Consider the following 15,350-nt stretch of genomic DNA (forward strand, 5'->3'; position numbering starts at 1 on the left):
TCATCGATGTGTCTTAAACTAAATTGTTTCAAACATGCGACAAAATAGGAACGGGTGCTGGATTAAAAATTTACTTGAAAACATTTTGAGGGGTGCCTGGGTGGCTCAGTCGTTAAGCATCTGACTTCAGCTCAGGTCGTGATCTCAGGGTCCTAGGATCGAGCCCCACATCGGGCTCCCTGCTCAGCGGGGAGTCTGCTTCTCCCTCTCCCACTCCCCCTGCTTGTGTTCCCTCTCTCTCTCACTCTCTCTCAAATAAATGAATGAACTCGAAAGAAAGAAAGAAAGAAAAAGAAGAAAGAAGAAAGAAGAAAGAAAGAAAGAAAGAAAGAAAGAAAGAAAAAGAAAATCTGAAAATTGACTAAAACTTTTCAGGCTTTCTTTCTATTGCTGTATTTCTAATATTTTTTAAAATAGTTTATTATTTATTTGTTTGTTTATTTGAATATTTTGAAAGCAAGCTACATGCAAATGGCAGTGGGTGGACCGCCCTGGCTGGTTGAGTGCGGCCATCAGGCCTGGGGGAAAGGAAGTGGGATGTGCAAACCCCTCTGAGGCGGGGGTCAGAAAGTGATTACACAGATTCTCTCTGAGTGGCAGGATTTTTTGTGGTTTTTGTTCCTTTGTATTTATCTCTATTTGGCCATTTTTCTACAATGAGCATGTGTTACTTTCATTAAGTTAAACAGTAAACGTGAAAAATCTCAGACCCGTGATTTATAAATCTCTGCAATCTGAATGTCTGTGAGTAGATGATATTCGTGCAGGGGAGGATTTGTATTTCTGAAGGCCTGTAACTGATGCATCTCCAGTCTGAAACTTGTCCCATTCTCCTGCTTTAAGTAAGTACAGTTATCACAGGTGATTTATATGTCATCTGACTGCTTTTAAAACATTGCCTCTGGGTTTCTCAGGCTGATGAAGTCCATAGACAGGACACTATGCACTTGCCAAAACCCACAGAACTTTGCAACACAATGTATGCAGATGTTTATAAGATCATTTAGGAATTAAGAGGATCCCGGACAGAATACATACGGAATGTGACTCAAGAATCTCACTGTGTTACTAGTCTTGAAACTATCTCCCTGAAGGGGGGTGGGGGAAAGGTACTGAGCTAAGCAGCCTTGGGTCCTAGAACACAATCCTGCAGCCCCCACAGGGGTGGGGGTAGCACTTCTTGTTTTTTTTTTTTATTCAATTAGCCAACATATAGAGAACATCGTTAGTTTCCGAGGTAGAGGTCAGTGATTCATCAGTCTCACATAACACCCAGTCCTCATCCCATCACGTGCCCTCCTTCATGCCCATCCCCCAGTGACCCCACCCCCCACTCACCTCCCTCCAGCCCCCCGCAGTCTGTTTCCTAGAGTTAATGGGGTGGTATTTCTGATGCTACCCCCCCATGTACCCTGGAATTGAACAATTAGCTAGATGGATGAAGGATGGTGAGAGCAGGGTTTCTTGCTTTTGGAGTGAGGGGTTAAGAACTGGGGACACCAGGATGAACTCGTGTTCAGTGTAATGTGGACATAACTGATTGCATATTAAAATATGTACAGATATGTATACGTACAGGGTTAGTTACACACATGTTTCCTTGCTCTGTCAGCCGAGTCTAACCCCACCCCTTCCTGATACAAAGAGTAGCATATCCTACACCCTGTTCTGTGCCTTACTCTTTCGTGGAACAATATACACGGTTTCTATATGTGCACATCCTACAGCCGCACGGTGCTGTGTGGATATACGCACATGGGCATGTGTTATTTCCAACCTTCCTCCATTTCAGATAATTCGGCAGTAGGGCCGCCGGTACACAGATCATTTTGTACGCGTACAGGTGCATCTATCAGAGAGAGTGCTGAATCCAAGCTACTGCGTGTGTAATCTCACGAATGCAGACAAATCCTAGAGCATACTCCTGCCAGTAACTTACGAGAGCGCCGATTTGCTGCAACCTTGCCAACAGAGTGCCGTGTCTTACTTGGGGCATTTTGCCCATTTGGTAAGAAACGGTATCTCTGTGGTCTTAATTTGCACATCACTTATGTTGGGTCAGGCTGAGCATCTTTCATATATTTAAGACTGATTTGTATTTCTTTGGTTCTGAATTGTCCATCAGGCATGTTCCCATTTTCCTGTTGAGTTGATGGTTTTGTTTGTTTTTTATGAATACAAAAGAGTTCTTCACAGAAGATTAGCCCTTTATCTGTGATTAGTTGTAGAAAAATTCCCCGGGTTGTCACTAGTCTTCTGACTCTCCTTAAGATATCATGTTGACATGTGAATATCTGTTTTTACAGTCGTATTTATCAATCATTTTAACTTTTACTTAGGAGAAAGTATCTCAACCTGCTCCAGACCTCTAGACCCTTAGAACCATCATGTGGTGTCAGCCCCCTGGGTTTGTGTGGAATTTATCCACCCTTCTGGGACGCGTCTTACTACGGCATCTGGGTCAGTGGCCCATCCCACCAGCTGTGAATCTAACACACCGTGAGAGTGATTCGAGTCACGCCCTGTTCACCAAACCTAGAGATTTTGGTGTTTTGTTTTGTTTGCTGTTATTATATGGATCAGGCAGGACCTGTATCGGCTGCCCTATAATTTGGCCACAGGGAACTCACAATGATCAGCCACTGTGGGCTCCTGTGGGTCAGACTATTCTGAAGACAAGCCTGAGCCTCTGCCTCTTTCTGTCTTGATGCCCACTTTGCTTCCAGTGATGATGCCTCTGCCACCCCTGGGCCATGTTTTCCCTCCCCATAGAAATCAGGGTGCTCGTTCCAATTGGGGTATTCCCTGACAGCCACGAGAGCAATATTCAAAGATGCTGGTGCTCTCCTGGCCAACATTTCTCATCGTTTTGGTGAACAGTGTCTGGTAGCTCTTCTAGGGACAAAGCTCAGAGAGGAGTGAGCAGTTCACCATTAAAAATTTACTCCAGCTGGGGCGCCTGGGCGGCTCAGTCGTTAAGCGTCTGACTTCGGCTCAGGTCATGGTCCCGGGGTCCTGGGATCAAGCCCCGCGTCGGGCTCCCTGCTCAACGGGGAGCCTGCTTCTCCCTCTGCCGCTCCCCCTGCTTGTGCTCTTTCTCACTCTCGCTCTCTCTGACAAATAAATAAAATCTTTAAAAAAAAAATTTACTCCAACGTTCCTATGTGCCTAAGTCTTTGAATTATTTCCTCCACATTACACCCAGGAGCCTCTAGCATGTCACCGTCAGTGAGCAGGGGTGAGCCAGGGCAGACTGCAGACGTGGTCCATGTCTGCGCAGGGGTAGGGATGGTGCAGGCTAAACTAGGACTTGTCCCGCTTGATTGGACAGTTGCTTCAAACTATACACAGATCATCAAGACTGCATGCTGGTGTGAGTAGACAGACCCCTCCGGATCCCTGTCGATAACCACAGAGGGGTATCCCAACTTTGGCGGTCTCAGCAGCCTTCACGGAGTCGTGGGTCCACTGGGTCGGCAGAATTTAGAAGCCTGGGATTGCCCTTTCATCTCGCTTGAGATGGCCAGCCCAGGTCCTCACTCAAGGGTCCTCCTATGTCCATAAAAGGAATTTCTTAGGCAACTGCAGCTACATGACCTGGTTCCCTTCTGTTTTCATGGTTTTCTGCATCATCAGACCTACTGGAAACGTTGTGGTAGCAGGTCTGTGCAAGAGTGTGCCTCAGTGGACCCCCACTTGCTACAAAAATGGCGCATAGGTCTGGAATGGCTCCCAGCTGTTGGATGGAGCCCAGTGACTTCAGGATATTCAGTAAGTTCACCACATTGATCATTTCATCTAATCTAAAAGTTTAATCTTTCCTACTCGATCGAGCCCCGTCAGAATACCACCTACGTATTCCATCATTTTTTTTTTCTAATACAAACTAGCGAAATAATTTCCCCTGAGTTTGACTCTGTACCTGGCCACTCAGGGAGAGGGGCGAGAAGACCTGGCTTCCTCTTGTTGTGGGGTCTGCCAGTAGGCAGAGGCGTTCATGCCGAGGGGAGCGGGGCAACTTCCTCCAGCAAGGGAGGCTTAGCACACGTTGGAGAGCTATTCCAATTCTTTGGCAACCTGCGTTCCCAGAGTTCTGACTTTCACTTTTTAGAACCGGGGAATCTGTGCTAATTCGTCACTAATTCGGCAATGAGTGAGATCTGACTCTGAGTTTGGCTTCAAGCACCTTAGCCTGCATGTCCCTGTCAGTACCGTCATAGAGGGTCTCTGTTCTCGGCTGGTCCGCGGCCAGCCCTTGAGGACTCCAGCAGTCACCAGCCCTCCCGTCGCTCAGTCCCTTGTGGCCTCTGTGTTCGGTGTCAGTCTCCACGTGTCTCTCCATAGTGAGGCCGCTAATGAGCACTTGAGATGCTTTTCTGCTGAACAGCTTGCCTCCGTGCGGCCCAGGCGCTCAGAACTCACACTAGACCGATTCTCACGGCCGTCGCCAGCGTCCTACGATGAATCCCAGTCTCCTTGTTTCCTGAGAAGCTGTTGCCTGTGTTTCCTCCTGTCCTTGGTTCCTATTATAAGCAACGGGAACAAACTGAAGCTATTTTACACAGAACATAGATGAAAATATGTATTTATTGAGTGGATCGCAGACTCTGCAGGAGCCAGAGGCTCAGAGGCCGCAGATGAGCTGGGAATTATGCCCAAACTCACGCCGCTGAGGGAGTCGGCTGCACCCACTCTCTGCCCCCCGCGGGACCGGCCCCCAGCCTGCCTCAGAGCGCAGTCAGTACGGTCTCTGCATCCTTGTGTTAGCTTCCGACCCGGAGTCCTGGCGGCGACGTGTCCTGGGGAAGACGTGGCCGCTCGCCTCCACTCCAGACCAGAGCAGCCGGGGCCGCCGCTGCCCAGGAGGCGGGCTTCGGAGACGCGGGAAGCCAGAGGAATGGCAAACGTCCAGCTCAGCTCCCAACATCAGCTGACATTTACAAAGACATTTCTCTACCAAACCCCTCAACACTTAAAAAAAGGGGCATTTTAGGGCACCTGGTGGCTCAGTCGGTGAAGCGTCTGCCTTCAGCTCAGGTCTTGGTCATGGTCCCAGGGTCTGCTTCTCCCTCTGCCCCTCCCCCCACTCGTTTTCTCTCTCTCTCAAATAAATAAAATATTTTTTAAAAATTAAAAAGGGCATTTTAAAGTCTCCATTTTATTGATGGTCTAGAGTCTATTTTTGCTCATCTTTCCCTATTTTCCCTGAGTAGGACAGTAGGGGATATGAAGATCCTAAAATCAAATTATTATATTCTATTCTATCTGTGTACTTTATCGATATCCTGAACCTGTCCCATTTTCAAGTATGAGATTTTACACAGATTAATTCAAAACTTTAGTTATTTCTTATATGTTAAAATGTTTGAAAAATAGCCGAGTTATAAAATAAAATAATAGAAACAGAGTCCTTAGAGAAAGTTTTACTCTTGACACTTGTTGGTGCGATACGCTAAGCCTTCCTGAGTTTGTTTTGCTCTGTTTTGTTTTAGGAGAACTGACAATGGACCCCGTCTCTGCACAGGAAGTTGGATTGTGTGTGGGAAGTCCCTAAGTGACTGTGCATTTCTACCGCTGAGCCTCTAGACAGCGCACGGAGCCTGACGGTATGAGAGGAGCCAGAGCAAAGCCCATTTGGAGAAAGAAAGAAAATAATCTCAAACTGCTCCTTGGATGTCACGTTAGGCCGTTCGTAGAGACCACCTCTGTTTAATTTAGAACTTCTGCCCAGCGCTTGCATGACTTGGTGGAACGCCTCGAGACCCAGCAGTAAGGTACTGCGCACTCGGTCGGGGAACATTTGTATCCTGACGTTGAGGCTCAGAGTCCAGTCCAGAGTCCCGCGTTCTCGGCACTTCCCACGGGCCTGACGGCACGTCCCTTGTACATCACGTCTTCAGTGGGCGAGGGGGCCATAAATGTGTCCAAAGGCAGGTCTATTCACCCTGCTCTGCTCTCCTCCTGGACACAGACTGCTGATTCCCTAGGGCGTACTGAGAAGTCTTTCTTCTCTCAGTGGCCTTTCTCCCGCTCCTGAGGTTGCTAGGATTTTAACAGCATGGTTGACCCTTGAACAACGCAGTTTGAACTGTGAGCCCACATACTGTTTTGCAGATTGTTTTGATAAACACAGGACTGTACATGTATTTTCTCTTCCTTATGATTCTTAATTACATTTTCTTTTTTTCTAGCAGACTTTATTGTCAGGATACCGTATACAATACTCGCAACATACAAAATATGTGTTAATCGACGCTTTATGTTATTGGTAAGGCTTCTGGTTGGCAGTAGGCTATTAATAGTTAAATTTGGGGGGAGTCCAAAGTTAGACATGGATTTTCGATTGTGCAGGTTTGGTGCCTGCCCCCGGCCCCTACGTTGCTTAAGGGTCATCCTTCAGACTATCACCTCTATCCATGTTCCGAGTATTTTTAGAGCATGGTCCTATTTGTAGGTTACAGAAAGTTTCTCTTAGAGATTTTATCAAGCTTTGTGGAAAAACTGGAGGAGGAGTTGAAATCACTGAAAAAGATTACATAAGACGCAGGGCTCAAAAATCGTGTGAAACGGCATCATGAGCTACGTTTGCCTCCAGCCAACTCGGGAAATGCAGTGATGGCGAATCAGATTTTAGCAGAAAACAGCTCAGGCTTTCCCCTCTGGTCTCTATGGGAAAGCCGAAGCAGCTGGACCTTCATGGAGAGAAGCTGGAAGGCGTAACCACAGGTGCCGCAGAGAACGTAGGGTCATGGAAGCAGGTGTGAGTCAGGTGAGGGTGCACAGTGGGTCTATGAGTTTGCAAAGTCCGCTGCCCAGCCCTGTGGGGCTCTCGGGGACGTGGCACTGTCCGTTGGGGAAGCACGCAGCTGAGCAGCAAGCGCTTTAGTTCCAAATGTTGTATCTGAAAATATCGTGATTTTCAGGTAAGTGTATTCAACCATTTAGCCAAATAGTTTAGCAAGCTGTGGAAACCCAGGGAATAGAATTTTAAGCTTTGGCCTGCTCTGTTATCAGAGCAAAGCGAGCTTTGTAAGACTCCTTTCTGGCAGGAGATGCTTACTCCAGTCAGAGGACTCTTCACTCGACACGTTTCATCCCAATATGAAGTTAATGTTAGACGACACCATGTGTGTCCTCTGGTGAAATAAGGTCAGTCGTGATCCCTTTTGTTTCAGAAAAGAGATTTTAGTCTGCTCATGTTGAAAGAACGCTAATTGTGAATTTAAGAAACTTGGAGGAGGCGTGCCTGCTCATCTTGCCTTCAGAATTCTGGGTGTTTGGGGGATGCTTTTCTCATGACCTAAAATATGTCAAAAAATGTTTTGAGAAATAAACATACAGCCTCCTCCCAAGAAAAGGCAGCACTTATTTAAATATTTAAATTAAAATTTAAAAATCATTTGTAACTGAATGAATGTCACAGATGAGGTTCAGCATGAATTCCTCCCTCTGAAAAATGAAACACTCAGGCCCCTATGATCATTGAAACTAATACCACCCAATTCCTGTAGTGCCCAGTACTCATTCTGCATAGAGATGTGTGGAGGAGGATGGGTTGGTTAAGAGCAAAGTGTCTTGGTTGAATATAAATTATTTAGCCGGTCCAGAATTCCCACAGAAATTTATGTTTACGTGAGCCTGCGTTAGAAATGGGGAGGAAAAGACGGGAGATGTAAAATGCAATCATTTGCAGTCATTTGCCTCAAATGCAGCTGAGTAGCTTTGGTGTATAAAAGATCCCACGAGGGACACGTTAACCGGCTTGTTTGCAGAGCCCGGGACTCTAGAATGACCTTCCTTTCTGACCTCCGCCGCACAGCCTGGGCCGCTAGAGAGGCCGTCCGCGGTGGCCCACCGCCCCGCTTCTGCGCGCCGGGAGCCCCCGGCGGGGACGGAGCGCCGGACAGGTGTCCCAGGTGGACGTGAGCTCTGAGCAGCGCACCGGAGCGCGCCGCCGGCAGGTGCCCCCGAGGCCCCCCGGGGGCAGAGCGCCAGTCCGGGGGCGCATCGCCGAGCGGGCACAGGGCGGGTGGGCGCCGGGTGCGCCAGACGCGGCCCGTCGGAGCGGGACACCCCGTGTCGTGGCTGCGGGGGCATAACCGCCTTCGACGAGCTGCAGACGCTGTTGTCCAAGACGCGGACTGCGGGTGCTGGGCGTCCGCGTTGTCCCCGGGGAGGCCGAGGGGACAACCCGGCTCTCAGGTCTGTGCGCTTGGTGGGCGGGGCATCCGGGTGGAGCAGGACCCTGGGCAGGGTGGGCGGGGCACCGGGGTGAGGGCGGGACCCTGGGCAGGGTGGGCGGGGCATCCGGGTGGAGCAGGACCCTGGGCAGGGCGGGCGGGGCACCGGGGTGAGGGCGGGACCCTGGGCAGGGTGGGCGGGGCATCCGGGTGGAGCAAGACCCTGGGCAGGGTGGGCGGGGCACCGGGGTGAGGGCGGGACCCTGGGCTGGTGTGGGCGGGCATCCATGTGGAGTAGGACCCTGGGCAGGGTGGGCGGGGCATCCGGGGGGAGCAGGACCCTGGGCTGGGTGGACAAGGACCCAGGTGAGGGTGGGGCTCTGGATCGGACGGGCGGGGCCACCTGGGTAAAGGGCGGAGCCGGGACGGCTGGGCGGGGTATCGGGCGGGCGGGCGGCGCTTGCGCGCTTACACCTGCTGTTCTGGGCTGCCCCGCCCGCCCCGCCCGCCCCGCCCGCCCCGCCGGCCGCAGTCCGCTGCAGGAGAGACAGGTGGAGTCGAGCTGCTGATCGCTCTAGTCCTACCTCGTGTACCTTGCCAAAGGGAACTCTGGAGACTCAGTTTCGCTATCCACAGAATGGGGTTAATGATTCTTACATTTTAGAGGTGTTTGGCGGTTAAAAGAAAGATGTGTCTAAATTACGTACGTGCCTAGAACTGGCAGGTGCTCATTAGCATTAGTTTCTTCCCAGATTCAACTCCTAGCTGCCGAGGGTCCACCAGGTTCCTGGCACAGGGACTATGATGTAACATAACCCTCAGGAAGCCTGTTCGGTGGAGAACAGGGCAGGTGAGCGGCTGCGGGGAGAGAGGCCCCAGCGCCAGCTTCAAGATGCCAAGAGGGCTTCCCGGAGGAGGAGAATTCGAGAAGGCCATGGCCGGGCCGGTGGCGGTTAGATCAGAGGTGGGAGGAGCGGGAGGAGGGATAATGCCGGGAGGAGTTGGGACCCGCTGGAAAGGTGAAGCTGGGGGGTCAAATCATGAAAGAACTCCCAAGACGTGCAATTTTAGTGGCTGTAGATTTTTATCTTTAGAAAGATTCCTCTGGGGAGAGATCACACGGGTGCAGCTTACCTTCCACGTTCACCCTCAGCAGCTCCACTGGCCAAATAAAGAATTCTTCTGGAGTGTTAAAAAGACTATTTGGAATTTTTCAGGTCAAGCCATGTAATCCTGAGTTCTCAGAAGTGACTGCAGACTGCGAGGGTGAGTTGGGTTTTAAAATAGCCTCTCTCTGAACCGAGCTTGGTTCCAAGGTGAATTTTATTTCTCAGATGGAAAAAAATTAACTTTTATACCTATGTTACTCAACTGCCTCTATGTAAATGGGTTTTGTCACTCACTTCCATGTGCCTTGCTCCTGGGAACCAGAAGCCGGGAGGCAACGAAAAGTGTTGTCTGCCTTGCATAAGACCAGCCCCTCCCTAAAGATGTTCTGGAGAAAACGTGGAATAAGGTGGGGTTGGGCAGGGCTGAGGCTTCAGGCTCGGGCTTGCAGCCTGGCTGGGGAGATGACAAGCCCTAAACCAGTTAGTGGGGTGGTTCCTCTCCCTTTGTTCCCTGTTAGATGATATGTGAGTTGTTGGTTGGTTGGTTTTGTTTCCATTTCAGTGATTCGCCCCTGAATATTGCTTTTGAAACAGCAGTTTTCAGGATTAGCTGATAACCATGCTGTCGTGCTCATTTAGACCCAGTGAACAGTGATGTGATCTCACACTGCTGGGTGCAGGCTTTGGGCTCTGTCAGCACAGCCCTGGCCTGGGCTGGGGAGGGTGACTGAGCAGGTTTGGGGACGAGCTGTTTGGTTGCTCCAGGTGGGGGACTTGTAAGAGAGCCAGTCTTGTCCGCATCACCTCCCTCCGTCCCCCATCATTACAGAGGACACGACACAGATCTGGAATGTAGCCCTGAGCTGCTCCCCATTTGTTGTGTGATCTGGGAATACTTGATCTGTGCCCTGAGGCTGAATTATAAAATAAGGGTTTGACTAAATGCTGGAAGTTTCCTTCCTGCTCTGGGAGGGTGTGGGTCATCAGGGCATTGAGTATCACATCCCTGCATTTAAAGGCAGAGCCTGAAACTGTAATCCAATGACGTCTCCTCCTCAGATACTCCTTTGGATCTACGTCCTTGCCTGTCCATCGGTCTTCTTGTCATTGGAAATTGATTTCTATTTTTAAGATTTTATTTATTTATTTGAGAGAAAGTGTGCAAAAGCGTGAGTGTGTGGGGGGAAGGGAGAGGGAGTGAATCTCGAGCAGACTCCCCACTGAGCGTGGAGCCAGACACAGGGCTCGATCTCTGGACCCTGAGACTATGACCTGAGCTGAAACCAAGAATCTGATGCTGGATGCTTAACCGGCTGAGCCACCCAGGCACCCCATTGTCACTGGAAATCGATTTCTGTTAATCTTGTCAAATTCACAGGATTCCGTAATGTTCAGGAAGGAAGGTGATGTTGGAGATGGCAGTGCATTCGACAAACGGGGGCTGAGCCGGGTGAGAATACATGAAAACTGGAGGCCATTCCGTGGAGACCTTCAGGGAAGAATGGTGAAGCCCATTCGTATTTCCATACAGATGATCGTCTCTGTGATGCCGCTGCAGGGGTCAAACATGATGATGAAGGTTCTCAGAAAGTGAGGCCAATAATAACACAGTAAATTCTGGACTTTGGGGAATCACAAACTAAGAGAAAAAATACTTCGTTTCATTATGTTTTTCCAAAATAAAATGCAAAAACACTTATTTCCTATGAAATTTTGGCTCCCTATTAGAGTTCACTTTTGGATGACTCCTTTTGGGTTCCAGTATCTGCTGTAGTTGCTAATTTTCCGTCTTATTTCAACAACATTCTTTGTTGAAGAGCAGGATATTCTAAATTCCTCCCCACCCAAAGGGATCCATGTCCTAACACCTCTCTCATGTTCATCTTTAAAATCTATTTTGCCTACTAATTGGCATTTTTTAAGTAGTAGCTTTCCCGTATTAAATAAAATAGTATATATAATTTATTTTATAAGTTATATATTTGAATTATATATAAATTTTGTACATATATACGACTATCAGTTATGGACATGACAATTTCATGTATTTGTTTATATATAAATATATATGTATATTTAACAATTTTACGTACTCACTTCTTTTTTTTTTTTTTTTTTTTTTAAAGATTTTATTTATTTGACAGAGAGAGAGATAGCGAGAGCAGGAACACAAGCAGGGGGAGTGGGAGAGGGAGAAGCAGGCTTCCCGCCGAGCAGGGAGCCCAATGTGGGACTCGATCCCGGAACTCCGGGATCATGACCTGAGCCGAAGGCAGACGCTTAACGACTGAGCCACCCAGGCGCCCTTTACGTACTCACTTCTGATTAGCACCACAGATAGTTGCTATAATCATAGCTAAAAGTCAAAGGTGTTGGGGCACCTGGCGGGCTCAGTCGTTGGAGCAGGTGACTCTTGATCTCGGGGTTGTGGGTTCGAGCCCCATGTTGGGCATAGAGATTGCTTAAAAATAAAATCTTAAAATGTTTTATTATAATTAGTAGAATTGACACATTTAAGAACACTTAGAGAATAGAAAGAATAAAACAAAAATCACCTAATAATTCCATCTCCCTAAACCACAATCATTGTTATCATTTTGGTGTATTTTTTTATTTGTATGCTTTTTGCTTTCCTATAAATTTTTGTATCATTTCCTTTCATTTACTGTTCTATTTAAACCACGTTTCCATGCTGCACTATGGTCAGAGGGTACACGATCTAGTGGCTGAACGAATCATAGTGTTCTTACTTTATTATTAGACATTTAGATGGCTTTGGATGTTTTGTTTTTGTCTTTTTAAGATACCATTTTTATGGACTTTTAAGGCATATTTATTATGGAGTGGGAGGAAAATATCATGTTATCAATTCGTTCACTGAACAAGTACGAACTGAAGACACCACGGTAGGCACTGAGAACGAGAGGCTTCGAGGAGAGGCCCCCTCGAGCTTTGGTTATAGCAGGAGGGGTGCTCAGGCCAGTCTGAGCCTCAGCCCCGCGCATCAGCGACCGCACCCCTGCAGGCCAGCCGCTGGGCCAGCGTCGCACTTCTGAGCCCCAACAGCCGCAGCCTGACTCCCTAACCACACCTGTTCGGCTGCATGTCAGCCACTCTCTGTCCTCTGCCTCTTGGTAAATGACGCCGTCCTTCCAGACGCTCAAACTGAAAAACCTCGGGGTCAGTTTCTTTCTTTTGCATCCAGCCCTCACATACTGCGAGTCCGGGCTCAGATGTCATCTTGCCGTCGACTTCCTTCCAGACTCCCATAATTAAATTTCAGTCTCCTTCCCTGATGTACTCTCCGCGCCGCCCATCTCCACCTGACACTGAGTGCTCACTGACAGATACCGTTTTCCAGGGGCTGAGAAACTGCTCTTGACTCGGGATCTAGCCTGGGAGTGAAGGGAGGGCAGGTCTGGGCTTGCACTCCGACTTCCCCACTAACAGTCCTCACCCCACGGGCCAAGCGCCCAACGGGAGGTCCTGCAGTATGTCCAGTGATAGCCCTGGGGACTAGGGCAGTGGGCACTGGGCTGTCCTGCAGAGCCGGCGGGCCCACTGTGAGCTGGACTCCACTTCTCACGTCGCCGCCGTATGCTGCACCCCATACGGGATGCATGCTGTCGCTTCCGGCCTCTGTCAGACCCAGTGTCCAGTGACTCTCTATTCCTGTTCCCCAGTGCGCAGCTCTGTAAGTACATGGCCACTGGTGTCTTGGGCTGGGGGATCGTTATCACGTAGATGTGCTGTGGTGTTTCAGGGCCCTTCCTCTTGGGGACTGGCCCTCTCTTTTAGTCAGTGGGCTCCAAGTTGGAAAACTGGCTCAGGCTCAGACATTTCAGAGAGGATTGTGAGTTTTTATTGAGCGGCTGCCTTTAACCTCCTGTTTACCCATCCCTGATTTCTTTGGGTTAGATGGATGGAGTAGCACCCTTGTCAGCTACCCATCTATTTTGCCCCAAGGAGGCTGTGTTCTGTCAACCATCTCCACAACTCTCAGTGGGTCCAGCTTCCCTGGCTGCCCCTCTGTTCTTGCCACTCATGACAGTAATTCCATCCACTGCCTTTCCATAGCCTGACCTTGCCTTCCACCTGGCCTCTTGTTTTGGGGTCCTAACGTTCGCGTGGCCGTTAGTCATCCCCATTCTGTAGTGCCATCTTCCACCATGAGCCCTGGCCTAGAGACAGGAGCCACCATTGGCCCTCTTAGTGATGCTGGAGCCCCCTCACCCCTCCTTTGGCTCTTCCATGGGACATAGTGCTCTGATGGGTTTTTCAGCCTTCCATGGTAGATCTTCACCAGCATGCCCATTTCTCTGAGCCTTTTAATCCTTTCTTCCATTTTGGGGCATGTCTCCATTATTCAGTGTGGGCTTCACTTTTTCCATGCACCTAGGGCCATCCTGGTAGCCTATCTGCTGCACCTCCGGGGGTCCTTTCCAGGGTGTTCTAAGGTGATAAACCCTGCACTTTCCTTCATCCCTCCGGTCTCCTTCACGTTCCAGTCTCCTTCATCCAGGCTCGAGCATTATCTCCTGGCCCCTGCAGGTACAGGCTGGCCAGGAACCACAATTTCTTTGGAATAGTTCCTTCCCTTTCTCACCAGCCTGACCCCATCTCGGTTATATTGTGACTGAACCTAGTTATTATCCTTGAAGCCAGAGGTGAGGTCGGTACAGATGTCAAGGAGGGGAGAGCACAGGCTGTCTTCTGGGGAGAGACCTCTGCAATACCCTCAAAAAAGTAGGGACTGCTAGCTCCTAGTGGGATCGGTGGGTGTCTTCTGCAGGCTCAGAGTTCGGATTCAAGAGTTTGGGGTCATCAACTGAGATGAATCCTATTCCATGCAGGATTCTGTCCTTTCCCATCCAGGGCCCCGACCTTGGCATAGCAGACCTGCCATTTGGGGAGCTCAGGTCTTATGATTAAGTCCTGGTCTGATCCTTGGCTTTCTCTGCTCTCCCACTGCAGGAGAGGAGAGCCTCTTTATTGCTACCAAGGAGGCCTTCTGGTTTTCACACTCACCTTTTGGTTACTCTTGGCCTTTTGTTTTCTTTTTCCACAGCATCACTCCTCCTTAACAAGAGCTGCCCATAAGTTACTGTTTCCCACCCCCCAACCCCCCCCTATTTCTTAAACACCCGCTACACCACACCAGTGCTGGTGCATATCCATCTATAAAAATACCATTCCATTTTCTTCTTGGTGCCAGTTTTTAATAACTCCAGTGCCGGCAGTGTGGTGAGGGCATCCTCATTTTCGAGTGCATGCTCCCAGGTTCACTGGTCCTTCTGAGACTACGTGCTGTGGGTTGGGTTCCCCCGGAGGCAGACTCTGAGATGGAGTTAGTGTGAAGGAGGTTGACTACTGAGTGCTCTTGGGGTCAATTGCTATAGACGGGAAGGGCAATGAAAGGCAAGAAGGAGGTCTGGGCCGAGGGAGAAGCCGGGTAGCAACGCAGCTTCAGTGGAGGCCCCAGTCCATGCTATGGGCAGCCCCGAAGTTGGGCTGACTCTTCTGAATCGTCCTGAGCTGGGGTGAGGGTGCTGGGCCCCCCTCTGATGAGCCATGCCACGTGGGCTCCTCTGGGAATGAGGCAGGCCCTGCAGGGACCTGGTAGCTGAGGGCTTCCCAACAGTTGGGGAATTCCTCCTTCGTCCATGAGGAGAGAACCAGGTGGCACACCGTAGTGTCTGCCTATGGAGTCCATACTTGCATTTCCCAGGTTTTGTCCAGTGACTGGCAAACTAAGTGCTCAAAAGACACTTTCTAAATTCATACATGTTGCCCTGTGTTCTGCTGCCCTTTAAATACGGCTTCTCTTAGTTAACATCCCAAGGCCCTGAAGTCCAAAGACTGCCGGCTCTGGCCTCCTCCCAGCAGTGAGCTACTGAGGGGGGGCCACTGCCCCCACCCGGCCCCACCCTCAGCCTGGGTCCTGGACGCTGTCCGATTCTCCCCCTGCAGGGGCCGGGACGGCCTTGGGGCCGCCGTGACACCGGGGTCTGTCGGCACGTGCCCGGGCCGCCGTGACACCGGGGTCTGTCCGCACGATCCC

This window comes from Phoca vitulina, unplaced genomic scaffold, assembly GCF_004348235.1.
Source record: "Phoca vitulina isolate PV1807 unplaced genomic scaffold, GSC_HSeal_1.0 scaffold38, whole genome shotgun sequence".
NCBI lineage: Eukaryota > Metazoa > Chordata > Mammalia > Carnivora > Phocidae > Phoca > Phoca vitulina.